The 16449-nt window shown below is 36.7% G+C and overlaps 1 long non-coding RNA gene across 1 annotated transcript in view; it reads left to right on the top strand.

Annotated features, from left to right (window-relative positions):
• LOC131809701 (uncharacterized) overlaps window positions 1–9744 on the top strand; it is a 172001-nt gene extending 162257 nt beyond the window's left edge. The window contains exon 4 of the long non-coding RNA XR_009345263.1: window positions 9658–9744. This is a non-coding gene — a long non-coding RNA (uncharacterized LOC131809701). The remainder of the gene's footprint in view (window positions 1–9657) is intronic.
• The last annotated feature ends 6705 nt before the right edge of the window (window positions 9745–16449 follow it).

Here is a 16449-nt window from a genome sequence, read left to right as displayed (position 1 = left end):
GCAGGAAAGTGTGTCTTCCACAGTTTCAAACATTCACATAAGAAAATCTTTTATTTGATTTGAATAAATAGTTATTGAGTGATTGTGACTGCAAATAGCACAATCTGAAAGTTTCTACATATTGCTTTGGAAGTCTTACTTCCTAAAATTTATCCCTCCCTTAGTTTTTTTTTTTTTTTTTTTTTTTTTTTTTTTTTTTTTTTTTTTTTTATTTTTTATTTTTTATAAACATATATTTTTTATATACATATATTTTTATCCCCAGGTCTGTGAATCACCAGGTTTACACACTTCACAGCACTCACCAAATCACATACCCTCCCCAATGTCCATAATCCCACCCCCTTCTCCCCAACCCACCCCCTTCTCCCCAACCCCCTAAAGTGGTGATGCAACATGGAGGCTTAAGTGGGTAGAAGAATAAATGAAACAAGATGGGATTGGGAGGGAGACAAACCATAAGTGACTCTTATCCCTCCCTTAGTTTTAACCTCATTATTCGGTCTCCTTCATGGACTGCTTTCCTTTGTCTTCATTTCTAGATTCCAACTTTGCTCTAGCTCCTTTTCCTACAAGTAGAACTTCATCAAGACTAGTCACAGATTTCACCTTTTCTCTGTGCTCACTTTCCACCAAAGTCCGCAGAAAAGTATCCTTCTAAGAAGACGGCCATCTCATCCATTTCTCCATCCCTACTCTCTCTCCCAAGCTCTAGTTTTTCCTTGTGTAGGTGCATGAAACTTTTCATTTTAAGTTTCTTCCCTCTCCCCAAACTCAACTTGGTTAAAATTGATTTATCAGTTTCCTTAAAAACAACACACAGAGACATGCACACATCAAACTAATGAGAACAACAACAAAACCTTATTCTTCCTCTCAAAAAGAGATTTATTGAAGTCTGTTAAATGCCAAATGTTTCAGATGGAGCTGTCTATATTAACATTCTAGTTCCTCACCTCCCACTCAGTTCTTATCTGACAATAATTTGGATTTTATTCGTTCCCCTCTTCCTAAACTACTCTCCTCAAGGCCACCAATACCCTTCCCAAAACTAGATCCAGTAGGAGGTGTTTTAGGTTTCGACCTGTGTATCTACAAAGCAAACTTCAATACTGTTAACCACTCCCTCCAAGAAACAGTCCCCTTAATTTTCTCCCAGCATGTCTTCCTCCTTTTTAACTCTAACAGTCAACTTCTTAGTCTCCTGTGCCAGCACATCCTCCCTACTTGACTTCTGAATCCTGCAGATTTCCAAGGGTTCCTCTAAGCTCTGTTAAGCCTCTCACTGTAAACTTTCTTTCCAGTGGATATCATCCATACCTATGACTCATCTGTTGGGGACCTCTATTTAGATCTATAGCCTAGACTGCTCCTCTGAGTTCAGACACATATTTCTATCTTCCGATTCAATATTTCCAGTAAGAATCTCAAAGACACATCCAACTCTGTTTTTCCAGGAATGAACTCATGATTTCCTTTTCCAAACCTGGACCCACACTGTTTTCTCTCCCAGGAGAGAGAGAAACTTTCCATCATTTGCCTTAATTAACATCACTCTCACAGAGAAACATCCTTGGAGCACCTCAGCTCCCTCAGGTACTCTTGTTGCATGAACTCATAGCTTCCTCTGTTTCCCTTTATAAGCCCTATCAGAGTTTATAATTATGTGTTTGTTATTTTGTTACTATTAATGGTATTAATATTGGTATATTGTATATACCAATTGGTATATACAATATACCAATTAATTAATTGGTATATAACATTATATACCAATTATATACCAATACCAATATTGGCTTATTAATATTGGTAATATTAATTATATTATATTACCAATTATTATATTATATTAATTATATTATATTACCAATTATTATATTAATGCCAATATTGGCTTATTAATGTAATTAATATTGGTAATATTAATTATATTAATATTGGTAAATAACCAATATTAATTGGTTAATTGACTAACATCAATCTTCAAGAATATGAGTGTACATGTCTATATAAGATTATATGTATAATATAATACTTATACATTTAATATGTATTAAATAATAAATATATAACATATATGTATATACGTTCATATATTTACAATATTTATTCTACAAATACATATAATTAGTATACTTATATATTGGTTATTTGATATCTGGCTATCTGTCTGTCTTCCTCTGAAGATTATGAACTCCATTGAGCCCCCATGGACTTGCACAGCATATGGCAAATAGTGTACCCTCAAATAGTTGTTAAAAGAATACACTTTTTGAATAAATTAATAAGTGGCTGAGCATTCTCTCTGGTATCCAGCCTTTAAGTCATGTCATCTTTGTTTTTTGCTTCAGCCTCATGCTATCTATTCTCTATCTAAACACCTTGTCTAGTCCTCTTCTTCCTACTTCTATTTCTACCATTCTGGTTCATTTCCTAATCACCTTATGTTTAATCTATTGCAAGTGAAAGTTTGGTCCCTGTTCTCCTAATCTATCCTTTATAACATGGAGAGATTAAACATTTAAGAATTATGCTTTGCATCTTCTATTCTCTCAAACAAAAACCTTTCAATGTTCTAATTAATTACTAAAGAAAAGTCCACATTTCTCAACTGTGATCTAGTTCAAGACACTGACACAGCCAAGCTATCTTCTTTTTTTTTTTTTTAAAGATTTATTTATTTGACAGAGAGAAATCACAAGTAGACAGAGAGGCAGCCAGAGAGAGAGAGAGAGGGAAGCAAGCTCCCTGCTGAGCAGAGAGCCCGATGCGGGACTCGATCCCAGGACCCTGAGATCATGACCTGAGCCGAAGGCAGCGGCTGAACCCACTGAGCCACCCAGGCGCCCCCGCCAAGCTATCTTCTTATTGTCCTTTTAAAATGGCTTGTACAGTCTAGTACCTTTGGTGCCACAGTTCTTCTTTCCGGAATGTAAATCCCCCTCTCCCACCTCCACAGTACATATGCATGTACTACTCCATACTTAATAACATTCTACCAAACATCAAGCCCAGCCATAAAACTATGGAATTTTCCCCAATTCCTCAGCTAAAAATTTTCTCTTCCTCATGTGATACAGTGTTTGTCCCACACAATAAAAGATATTACATCAATCATGATTTTTAATCATATGCATATGATTTGTTTTGGAGTGCCAGTGGTTTATTTTCTTGTTTTTTTTTTTTTTAATTCTCCCCCCAAATATTTCTGTTGTATCCTGGGAGACAACAGATTTTAAATTTCCTCCATTTGGCATCCATATTTCCAATGCCTATGTGTTCTGAGTTTGCAAGTAATAAAAGAATTCTGATATTTGCCATTTAGATATATATATGTAAATGTATCTGTATCTCCACCTCTATCTGCATCCATTTGCATAGGTCAATTGTGTGTGTCTTTCTATGTATCTAGTCCTAATGTCCCTCCACATCTGTCCTGCTTTTGTCCTTCCAGATCACTGTATGCACAGATCTACCTACAGATTCTGTAGAGACCCTCTGTGGAGGGTCTGTTTCACTGCCTGAACATAATGGGTTATAATGTCTGAAATATATTGGCCAGTGTGGCCTCATGACAAATGTGATTTTTTAAAAAGATTCTATTTATTTATTCCAGAGTGGGGGAGGGGACATGCGGGAACACAAGCATGGGGGGAAGGGGCTGAGGGAGAAGCAGGCAGGAAGCCCAGTGGGAGGCTGGATGCCAGGATCCTGGTGTCATGACCTTAATTGTCCAAAGCAGACCCTTAACTGACTGAACCATCCAGGCATCCCCCCAAATGTGATTTTTTAAATGTGTGTGTGTGTGTGTGTGTGTGTGTATTTTAGCTGGTCAACTAGATTTTAAGTTACCTCAATGCAAGAACAATGCCAGCTACTTTATTTCTCAGTGCCCAGAGTGACAGTAGGTGCCAAAACAGTTTGTACTGATTTTAACAGTAGAATCTGGACCAGGAAGGGACAGAGGGAAGTGAAAGGTCACGATTATGATGGTGTACTTTTCTATTATCACTATTTATAGTAGCAATGAAAATATTTGTAACAAACATATATGTGTTTGTATTATTTCAAATGGCATTCTAATTAATCATTTCACTAGACTTCCTTGGGGGACTAACTCAACATTACTAGTAAGAGAACTTAAACAATCTTCTCTTCTCATGAATATGAATTTAAAACACATATCTACCTAAGTCAGAATAATTGTTTTTGTTGTTGTTATTTAATATTGAGAGAGATGAAAATTTTACACCACTTAGTAGGAGCTTCTAACATAGGTTTTGGAAACTGATGAACCTATTGAGACATACGCAAAGTTTACACTGGTTTTCATGCTGATTTTAAAGATTCAAAATATACCCTAAATCTTTAAATACCCTTCAAATCCGAGTGTTCTAATAAAAAGGGATTGTCGGCAACTTATAAATAAGTCAGATCCTAAATTTCAATATGAAGAGAATAGGAGACAGAAAGTGAAATACAGGTAAATATAGGAGATTTCCCCTGACTTTTAGAAAACTTTGGGCCAGCGTTGTAAAATCAAATAGCTCTAATAAAACTGTTTTAAGACTACATGAAAACGAGTCCGTTTTGCTCAAATCAAACCAGTTCAAGAAAATTTGGCCCCTTTAAAGTTGACCTCATTAATTTCATGATCTTTGGATGGCACATAGCACCCCAACTGTGAGGATTAGTTTGTACCTTTGAAACCCACCAGCATCATATATCTCTGAAGATTAAAAAAAAAAAATACAACAAAGAACTCTGAACTTGTGTAATTAAAATGCAGGCATTTGTTCAAATAGCTCTGCATTCAGCTATAAATAATCATTTGGTGAAAATCTTTTTAGAAATAACATAGGTATTATATAGATCAGCTAGTAAGCATTTCTTTGTTAGAGATGGCTGCTCTTAAAGATTGGGGATAGAGAATGTTTCCTATAAAGTTACTGGGCATGTATGTGTACATCACCCTTCCCATGACCTTGGCACTAACACAGAGTTAACAATCATCTCAAAACTCATGATCAGTCAATAGCAGTTCATTCCCTTGCATTTTATATATGAGCCAAAATATGCCCTTTCTGCTGCACTATTTTGTCAGCACAGTGATAGGTAGATATTTTCTGCCACCCATTGAGTTGCCGCATCTTGATTAATGCTAAGGCATGTATCCTTTATCTATAAGATGAGAGTTCATTCCAGTTTTATAAGAGAAGTTTTCTATATTTAAACCTATATTAGTTTTCATTCATTCTGCAATAGGCAGTTTCCATTACTTGACAATAATTACACAAGTGATAGTTTTAATTGAACTATTTTGCATGTGGTTTTAACACATGCTCATCAGAAAGACTGATAAAATAAAAGGCAGATTTACAATCTCTGGTACCACATTACTTGGGGGCACATCAAATTGTAAGACAGTTTTTGCCTTTCATTTCTGGAATGGGTTTGGATATATTTTGCTCACCATATGTTGGATGTAAAACTAGAAACCAACAAGAAATGTAAACATCACTCATGATTTGAGGTTTAAAAAATTTTGGAAGCCTTCTGATTTATTTTGCTGGAAAAGTAATTCCACTCTACTGAGCACTGCATCCCTTATAGCCATAAGAAGCACAATTCGCCTTCCTGGACTTATTCCCCTCTGATGGTTTCTGTGCTCTGTGGGTGATTACAGAAATGAGCAAAGAGGTTTGGTATGTATGGAGTAATGATGTAAGGGTTCACCCTCCAAGCTATGACTTTGGATGCTGTGTATATCACAAGACAACTCTCTGCCAACAACTATAATGTCAGAGTACTGACTTCCCCTGTCAGAAATGTGTCCCATGATGAGAATTCCTTGATTCATATTGAAGGCTTGATTCTGGGGCTACAGGGTTTTTTTTAAAGATAGAGAAACCATCAAATTGTGTTTATGGTTGTGTATGAGATAATCTAGTACGGTGATCCTACGAAGAATAAATCCAACTTGTCTTACAGGGTAGGAAACTATGTAATATATTTTATTTCTTAACTTCTTAGTAAACAGTGACTGGAAGTATTTCTCATTAATCAAAAGAAAGAAAGACCTCCAGGCACAGACTTGGCATCATGCTATAATGTCTTTATATGTTGGGAGGTAGTAAGCATTTTTTTTTTCAAGCAAACTAAAAATTGCATTTTTTTTCTGATTCAGCAAAATTCCATGGAAAGGAAACCACACATCATGCAATTTGCAGAATATTAATTAAGCACTGGATGGATTCAGATGTTTGCATTTTTACTTTGAAAAGCTGCCTATTTTCGATAAAGACGTGGTAGTGGGGAGATTGGAAATGGATGATCATTGTGTCACATCAGACCTATTGATATGGGTTGTTAGGCCCTGTGGTCTTGACCCAGCTGATTCTCCTTTTTTTTTTAAGTCTCTTGGTAAACTTTTATATATAAATCCAGGTTTTCAACTTCTCTTTAAAAAAAAAAAAATGCTATTTAGCAGCACTGGTCCCACATTCCTGCCTTGAAACAACAGTAGGTTGGGGCTGAATATTCCCTGTTATTCTGACCTCCAGGCCTCTCCTTTCTCTTACAGTGTCTAAGTCCAGGATTCTTCACTTGTTTCCTTACCTGTTGGACTCCTCTGGGAACATGTGTATCTCACCTTTGTATTAAAGTTTTTTTCGTTTTTTTTTTTTTTTTGTGATTTTTTGTGTGCATTTGTTTGTTATCGACAATAGTGCTTCTAAAAGTCTTAAAATGATGGCAGGTGATTTGAATCATCAGTTAGGAACAGAGAACCTCTTGCATAAAATACATTAAATGTCAAAGTCAGAGAGAGTCTTTCTAGGGTTGAATGGAGTACCATGTAGTTAGAGTGCTATCTTAAGTGGGGATAATGTCTAGAGCCAACAGGTAAGGCAAAAGTTAAGTATAGGCAAACTTGCCCTTGAAAATCTCTTAGGAATTTGCCAAGTTGGAAACTGATATACTTTCTCTCAATAAAGCCAGTACAGCCAATTTTCCCCTCTAGCTTTGGAACAGATAGATTTTTCTTTCTTTTTTGGTTGAGCCCCAGATGAAGTAATTGCATTGAATTCAGGAATCATATTATATGTAATAAATATCTTTAAAAACTAGAATACTCAGACCTGCAGCAAGATGATCGATAAGAGAGGGGCAGGGAACGTGAACTTACCAGAAGAAAAGGCAAAGTCCTGTTTTGCTTCTCGTGTTCACTCTGGGGCATATGCTCACTGAATGAAATATCAAGTGAAATGCTCATATGTTATTTAATTATCTGTCTTGGTCTCTCTCCCTCCTTCTCTTGCTGATCCCTTTTATGAGCACATGTACCTATTTGAGTAAATTTGAGTCTGTGCCTATGGTAAATATAAACTAATTCACATTTTAGGATCACCTAGCACACACTTTGATCACTTACTAAGTTATTAGAACATAGGACAAAAGAAGTGAAGTGTGGGGGCTTGATTTCTGATGAGAACAAGTCACAGAACAATGATATTACCAGTTCAGATATTTGGCAAGCTTCCTCTGGGTGTGAAGTACTCTGACAGGAGCTATTTGGGATGAAGAGAGGCATCATGTGACTATCTTTATCAAAAGTGTTCTAAGGTCTCATACATTTTATAGGCTATAGGTTTAAGAAAATTTGACAATGTGACAGAGTTGTTGTTTGATTTCTGCCATCAAGTGTATTTAAAACAGAAATACATTTTAACATAAAAAAGCAAGAAAGAGATACTTTCATAATTAAATATGGTCCTCTAGTTTGAGCCAATAGCTTTGCAAAAATGAGTACTGCCTTATATCTTTGGCTGTGAAACGTCATCAAGGAGCCACTATGTAAAGCTACTCTTCACACAGAGTGAAGATACTCTGTGTGTATTTAAAAAATTAATCACTTCGTAAGAACTGACAGCTCCAGAGAGACACCCCCCTGCTCCCCGCCAAGGGTGACGAGCCTCGGAACAAGACAGAGGAAAAGAGGACGTGTGTCAGCAGATTGTCCCAGACCCAGGACCCCAGCTCTTGAGCCTTTCGTGCAGGGGGGCAGCTGCATTCCGTCTGGTGGGCAGCTGAGACTGGGGAGCTGGGGCCCCGGTAAGCATGGGCTGCCTGCTCTCCTGGGTGCTGGGAGAAGGGTGTGGTGGACGTCCCGGGAATCACGGATCCGCCCATCCTGGGGCCCCTGCCCTTACAGCCGTTTCCTCCTAGTCTGGCCCCCCTGCCACAGCAGCCACTGAATGAAACCGTCCTGAACCTAGACAGATAGAGGCTTGTAACGGGGAGAAAGGCAGGGCCAAGGGATACGGTGTCCATTGAATGGTCTCTGAGAGGGCCTTGGGGCAGGGGAGCAAACGTGCTGGGGAGGCAACGAGAGAGAGAGACTCTTTTGGCCTCTGACACGATTCCTTGATCTTCTTTCTCTCTCTTTGGATAAGTGACTTCCTTCCTCTGTGCCTCAAACTTCCCATCTGTGAAATGGGAATAAGAACCACCACATACCACTCCCCCCCTCTGGCCCCACTCCAGGTTGGGCGGCGCGGTAAAGTCAGCATGGACATAGAAGTGTAAATACAGTTTTTGTACAAGAAAAAATAAAATAAAATAAAATATTAATCACTTCAACAAGACAAGTGAAAGTTAAGAGTCAAATGCATAGGGCAAATATGGTTTTTATGAGCCAGAAGGAAAGTGTTCAAGCACTGAGGTTAAAGAAAGGATTTAGATGTTCCATGCAATACATAAACCTTTGCCCCCTACACATCTACAGATTGAATGATTGAGTGGCTGTATGAATGAACCTGGGATGGCTTCATCTGCAAATCCTTCAGAGAAGTTATAAGATTGGAGATGGCCTTGAGAAATAAATTGATAATTTGGAAAGGTAACCAGGGCAAGGAGGAAATTCTGGCTTTAGGCAAGAACAATGATAAGATCACAGGCGTGATAATGTTTGAGGAATTAGAGAAAAGAAAGGAACCAGAAGAAGAAGGCTCGTATGTTTCTCCTCCAACTCCTTCCTTTGTCTCCAAATAGCAGAGATCTAATAATAAAGTAAATTCAAAACCTACTGATTATCCATTGCATACTTAGAGATACTAGAGTCATGGTCATGGAATAAGCAGGTAAAATAGCCTGCAGAGAAACAAAGAAATGTACGTTTACTGCCCAAACTGCCTCACAATGATGGACATGAGGAGAAAATACATGGTAGTAGGAGAAAAGAATCCCAGGGCTGGATTGTAAGTGTTGGTACTTGTGTATCAGTATAGATAGCTTAAGTAAATTTTAGTATTATTGTTTTATGAAGCAAATGTTTTGAGCATGCCTAACCTATTTTTTTTTTAAAGAAATTCTGAATTTGAATATACAATAAGAACAGGGGGAAAAAAAAAAAAAACCTTTTGAAAGAGTATGTTTGGGTAACCACTCTCTTGTGTGACAGAAATGGCAATGCTCAGAGATTTGGGAATGTACTAAAAAGTGACTGAAATTTTCAGGTATGCTATCACCTTTCCTTCACCTGCTGGTATTATTAGTACAAGACAAGCAGATCGTGGTATCTGGATGAATTAATGACTAGTTGTCTTATGAATTTTGTCGATTTCTTTTTATCTTTACATGCCACTGTTGTCTAAGAATTCACTTGGGTCCATGCAATAGCGCCTAATGGATTTTCCAGTCCACTCTTGAGACCCCTTTGATCTCTTCTCTGCCTGGCAGCCAAAGTAAGTTTTGTTTGAGCATTTTTCCAGATTTATATTATGTAAGTTTAAGGTGTACAGTGTGATGATTTGACACATGTATGTATTGCAAAATGTTTATTCACAAAAAGGTTAATTAGCCATCCATCACCTTTAATAGTTACCATTTTTTGTGTGTGTATGAAGGGAGAACTTTTAAGATTTACCCTCTTAGCAGCTTTCAAGTATGCGATAAAATGTTGATAACTATAGTCACCACGCTATACATTAAGTTTCCAGAACTTATTCATCTTATAATTGTAAGTTTGTACCCTTTGACCACCTTCCCCCACTTCTCTCACTTCTGGCCCTGGGCAACCGCCCATCTACTCTCTTGTGTTTTTAAGGAGTTCATTTTGTTTTCTTGACTCAACATATAAGTAAGATCATTTGGTGTTTGTCCTTCTCCATATGATTTATTTCACTTAGCTTATGCCTTCAAGATTGATCCATGTTGTCACAAATGGCAGGATTTTCACATTTTTTTACATCTGAATAATGTTCCATTGTAAATATATGTCATATTTTCTTTATCTGTTCATCCATTGAAGGACACTTAGGTGGTTTCCATGCCTTTGCTGTTGTAAATAATTCTGCTATGATCATAGCAGGTTCAGATGTCTCTTCCAGATAATGATTTCATTTCCGTTAGATATGTATACCCAGAAAAGGGATTGCTGGATCATATGGTAGTTTTATTTTTAATTTTTTTTTAAGATTTTATTTATCCATATGAGAGAGAGAGCATGAAAGGGGAGAAAGAGGGAGAAGCAGACTCCTTGCAGAGCTGGGCGCCCAATGTAGGACTCGATCCTGGGACTCCAGTATCCCAAGGCAGTCGCTCAACCAACTGAGCCACCCAGGTACCCTATTTTTAATTTTTTGAGGAATATCTGTAGTGTTTTCCATAGTGGCTGTAACAGTTTGTATTTCCACTGACAGTACACAGGGTTCCTTTTACTCTACATCCTTGTCTGCATGTGTTAATTCTTGACTTTTTTTTTTTTTTTATACTAGCCATCCCAGCTGTTGTGATGTGATTTTTCCTTGTGGTTTTATTTGCATTTCCCTGAGCATCAGTGATGTTGAAAACGTTTTCATGGACCTATTGTCCATGTGTACATCTTTTTTGGAAAAATATCTATTCAGGTCCTTTGCCCATTTTTAAACTGAATTAATTTATTTGTCATTGTTATGGAGCTATATTATATGTAGTTACCTATATATTGTAGATATTAACTCCTTATCACATATGTGATTTATAAATATTTTCTCCCATTCAACAGGTTGCCTTTTCATATTCTTTTGATCATTTCTTTGCTGTGCAGAGGTTTTTAGTTTAATGTAATCATACTTGTTTATTTTTGCTTTTATTGTCTCTGCTCTTGGTATCAATTGTCAAAACCAACTGCCAAACGAATGCCAAAACCAAGGTCAAGGAACTTTTTGTTTATTTTCTTCTAGGAGTCTTATGGTTTCAAGTTTTAAATTTGAGTCTTTAATCCATTTTCAGTTCATTTTTGTGTCTGATGTAAGATATGATTCCATTTCATTCGTTTCAATAGGATATTCAGTTTTCCCAACACCACTTGCTGAAGAGATAATCTTTTCTGCATTGGAGATTTTTGGCTTCCTTGTCAAACATTAGTTGTCTATATGTATGTGGGTTTATTTCTGGGCTCCTGATTTTGTTTTCATTGGTCTGTGTGACTGTTTCCATGCCAGTACTCTACTGTTTTGGTTACTATATACTATGACTTTATAGTATAGTTTGAAATCAGGAAGTGTGATGCCTCCAGCCTCATTCTTCTTTATCAAGATTTCTTTGGCTATTCAGTGTCTTTTATGGTTCTTATTTTTCTACTTCTGTGTAAAATACCTTTAGAATTTTGATAGAGATTGCATTGAATCTGTAGGTGACTTTGGGTAGTATGGACGTTTAATTAATACTGATTCTTCCAATCCATGAACATGGAATGTCTTTCTTCAGCTTCTTTCATCAATGTCTTATTGCATTTAGATATTTTACTGCCTCAGTTAAATTTATTGCTAAGCATTGTTTTTTACTTTGTTGTGAATGTGACTGTTTTCTTTATTTTTGAGATAGTTCTCCGTTTTTGAACAGACACAGTTGATTTTTTCCTGTTGATATTATGTCCTATAGCTTTTACTGAATCTTTTTTTTCTTTCTTTAGTTCTAACAGTATTTTGGTGGATTATCTAGGGTTTTTTATAGATAAGATCATGTCATCTGTAAACAAAGACAATTTTATTTCTTGCTTTCTAATTTGGATGCTATTTATTTAGTCTAATTCCTCTTGTTAGCACTTAACAGTACCTTGCTGAATAGGAGTAGTGAGAATGGGCACCCTTACTTTGTTCTTGATTTTGGAGGAAAAGCTTTCAACATTTCACCATTGAGTATGACGTTAGCTGTGGCCTTGCCACCTATGGCCTTTACTATTCTGAGGTAAGTTCTTTTTATACCCAATTTGCTGAGAGTTTTTATCATCAAAGGATACTGAATTTTACTATTTTTTTGAAGATGCTTTTTCTGCATCTGTTGAGATGATTATATAATTTTTTGTCTTTCTGCTAATGTGATGTATCACATTCATTTATTTGCTTTTGTTGAACCATCCTTGTATCCCAACAATGAATTCCACTTGATCATGGTGTGTAATTCTTTTAATGTATTATTGAATTCAGTTTGCTAGTATTTTGTTGAGAATTTTTGTTTCTGTATTCATCAGGGATATTAGTTTACTTTTTTTGTAGTGTACATGTCTGGCTTTGGTATTAGAGTAATGTGGCCATATAAAATGATTTTGGAAATGTTCCTTCTAAGTTTTTGGAAGCCTTTGAGAATGATTGGTATTAATTATTCTTTATTGGTTTGGGAAAATCCACCTGTGAAGCATCTGTCCCTGGGATTTTTTTTTTTAAGATTTTATTTATTTATTTGAGAGAGAGAATGAGAGAGAGAGAGCATGAGAAGAGGGAGGGTCAGAGGGAAAAGCAGACTCCCTGCCGAGCAGGAAGCCCGATGCGGGGCTCCATCCTGGGACTCCAGGATTATGACCTGAGCTGAAGGCAGTCACTTAACCAACTGAGCCACCCAGGCGCCCCCCGGGATGTTTTTTATTTGGGAGGTTTTTCATTAGTGATTTAATTTTCTTATTCATTATTGGTCTGCTCAGGTTTTCTATTTCTTCATGATTCAGTCTTGGTAGATTGTATGTTTCTAGGAATTTATAAATTGCATGTTGTCCATGTATGCAATTTGTTGGCTTATAATTATCTAGAGTGATCACTCATGATCCTTTGTATTTCTTCAGTATCAGTTGTACTATCTCCTCTTTCACTATAAATTTATTTGAGTCCTCTCTCTTTTTTTTTTCCTCTTAGTATACCTAATGGTTTGTGTATTTTGCTTATCTTTACAAAGAACCAATTCTTAGTTTTGTTAATTTTTGCTATTGTTTTCTAGTCTCGGTTTCATTTATTTCTGCTCTAATATTTATTATTCCCCTTATTCCCCTCCTGTTAACTTTGGGCTTAGTTTTCTCTCTCTTTTTTTTTTTTTTTTGAGGTAGAATTGTAGTTTGAGATATTTCTCTTTTTTTCTTGGTATATACATTTATAGCTATAAACTTCTTCTTAGAATTGCTTTTGTTGTGTCCCATAAGTATGGGCATGTTGTATTTTACTTTCATTTGTCTCAAAATACTTTTTTATTTAACTTACATTTCTTCTTTAATACATTAGTTGTTCATGAGTGTGTTATTTAATTTCCACATTTTTATGAATCTTCCAGCTTTCCTCCTGTTACTAATTTTTAGTTTCATACCATTGTTTTCAGAAAAAAAATACTTGATATATCTGCCTTCTTGAATTTGTTAAGAATTATTTTGTAGCCTAACATATGATCTGTCCTAGGAAACGTTCTGTATACATTTCAAAAGAAGATACTGTTGCTGCTGTATTGAATGGACTGTTTTATATATATTATGTCCGTTTTGTCTGTAGTGTTGTTCAAGGTTGCTCTTCCCTTATTTTTTCTTTCTTCCTTCCTTCCCTCCTTTCCTTCCCTCTTCTTCTCTTCCTTCCTTCCCTCTCTTTCTTTCTTTCTGTAATGACTTTCTGTGTTAATAATCTACCCATTGTTAAGAGTGGGGCTGGTGACGATGCTCCTCAGCTGGGCAAGGTTACCATCCTGGATTCCTCCTTGGGTGGGGCTGCAGACTATTCTCTGCAATCGGGCAGGGTCACTGGATTGGGTCCCTGTGTAGGTGAGGCAATGGGCTGTTCAGTTATGGGGCAAGGTCTCACATAGATTCCACTACTGAACCAGGTTGTAGGCTGACTTTGGCTCTAAGCAGTACCATAGGCTGGATGCCAAAGCTGCTCAGGGTTATCTGTTTGAGTTTCCTGGTTATGCAAGGCCAGAGGCAATGTTCAACAGGTGGGAAGGACTGCTGGCTTGGTTCCTTGTCTGGACAAGTTGTAGGATGTGTTTTCTGGCTGCAGGGTATTGTGGCCATGCTTCACAGAGCAGTGGGACTGGATGCTATGTTCATCAGTGAGGGGGATGGGGCTGGAGTAGTGAATTAGTTACCTTCCCAGTGTGGGTTTGGAGAGTCTGCTCCATAGCTGGTACAGCCTGTGACTTATGATTCAAATCAGGAAGAACTGCCAACTGAACCCCGTGGCCAGATGAGACAACTTGTTTGGATCTCTGGATTAGCAGAACCACAGGCTGGGATTTCTGTTCAGGTGCTGCTATAAGCAGGAATGTGGTCTGATGAGATCTGAATACTGGTTGCCATAAACCAAAATCCTTATCTGTCTACGTAACCCCCAGTAGTTGCGCTTTGCAGATTCCTCTAGTGATTCTTATGAGGTGAGACCTGAGTAATCTTCCTGGAAAGGATCTTGCTATCTGGGGAATCTGAATGTCCTTTTGAATTCTCTTTTTATCACTGGAGAAACTGGAGGCTCTGGGGGCTCCTCTTCATGTGGCAAAGTGCAGTCTTGGGTGTGTTTGATGTGGTCAAAATGAAGTCCCTCCCCTTAGCCTTCTAATTGTGTTCTTCTCAGCTTCTGCTGCCCATGGAAGGGCTTCAGCCTCACTTTGTATTTCTGAAACCTCCATAATGGTGTCTTATTCATGGATAGTTGCATGCTGGTCTTCTTGTGAAATGGACAGCAATTAAATATGACCCATGTTGCCATTTCTGTTATGTCATTTCAAAATAATTTTTTAAAAATGCAAACTGGATCATGACTCATCCCCATTTTATATCCTTCAAAGACTTTTTGGTTTATAGGGTAAAGCTTGACTCAACTATCCTTACTCTGAATAACTTGGCTCCTACTTCCTATCTCTTTACCTACCAACCTTTCCCTTTCTTTGGATTTTAGAATTTATTGAAGTGTGGTGGTTGATACATCACATCATAATCACCTTGTTATTTTAGAACTATTAAATAAACAATTTATATGTGGGGCCTGGTAATCTTAATTTTAAGCAAGATTCATGGGTGATTCTCAATCCATTTATATTAGAAAATCACTACACAACTCCCTATTAGCCTCTCCTCTTCTCTGTTTCTCAAATATGTTCATGTAATTTCTATTTCGGGGTCTTTAAATGTGCAATTTTCTCAGTCTGGAATGTTGAATTTTCCCCTCTTGTTCTGGGATGAATTTCTAATTATGCTAACCTTCCAATTTACATGTTGGTTTCTTAAGGATGTCTTCCATTAGGCTTCTAGGCTAAATTATATCTTCTTATATATTCTCTTCGCTTCCTATAACTTTCTTTCATAGTACTTAAGATATTGGTAATTAAATACTTATTTATGTATTTATATTTTCATCTCCTCCATAAAACCATGTGCTCCTGAGGGCTACAAGTTTTATCTCCTTTTTTTATGGGGAGTTACTATACTTTATCATTTTGTGTTGTATCCTGCTTTTTGTCCCTATTGCTGGCGACCACCTTAATCCCTGCTCTGATCACACTGAGCTACATACAGTTTTCTCTCTACTTGTCTGTCTTTAACTAGGGTGTGAAATTTTTGAGGGAAGAGACCAACCATGTTTGAAATACCATCTAGAAAATAAGTCAAAAATAGTAATGGTTCTATTTTCTATCTTTATACTTTAATCTAATAAAATTAATACTTGACAAATACTTGATAAATACCTGACAAATGAATGAATAGATGAATGAATGAATGAATGAATGAAGGTACTGATGTGATTTGTTATGTTTTAGGGAACAGACTGTGATTTCAAAATTTCCAAATATGAGAAATACTGAAAGCTGTTTGTATTCTTCTGAATTAGAAAAAAAAATCCTTTCTTTTCATTAATATTGAATCTGTTTTAAACTATGTTGTGAATGATCTATAGACTAGAAGAAAACAAGGAAGAAAATTTTTGCAATCCTGGATTAAGCAGAGATTTCTTAGGTACATTACAAAAAGAACAATCCATACAAGAAAAGAAAAGACTGATAAATTGGATTGCATTGAAATGAAGACTTTTGCCCTATGTATGGCATTATTTCAAAAATAAAAAGTCACGGACTAGAAGAAATATTTGAAATCACTTATCTGATAAAGGACTTGAATCCAGCTTACACAAGAACCCTCAAAAGGCAGTAATAAGAAAACCATCA

The sequence above is a fragment of the Mustela lutreola genome, chromosome 10, assembly GCF_030435805.1.
Source record: "Mustela lutreola isolate mMusLut2 chromosome 10, mMusLut2.pri, whole genome shotgun sequence".
NCBI lineage: Eukaryota > Metazoa > Chordata > Mammalia > Carnivora > Mustelidae > Mustela > Mustela lutreola.
The sequence above is the reverse complement of the archived record's forward strand: the minus strand, read 5'-3'. Positions and strand labels throughout refer to the sequence as shown.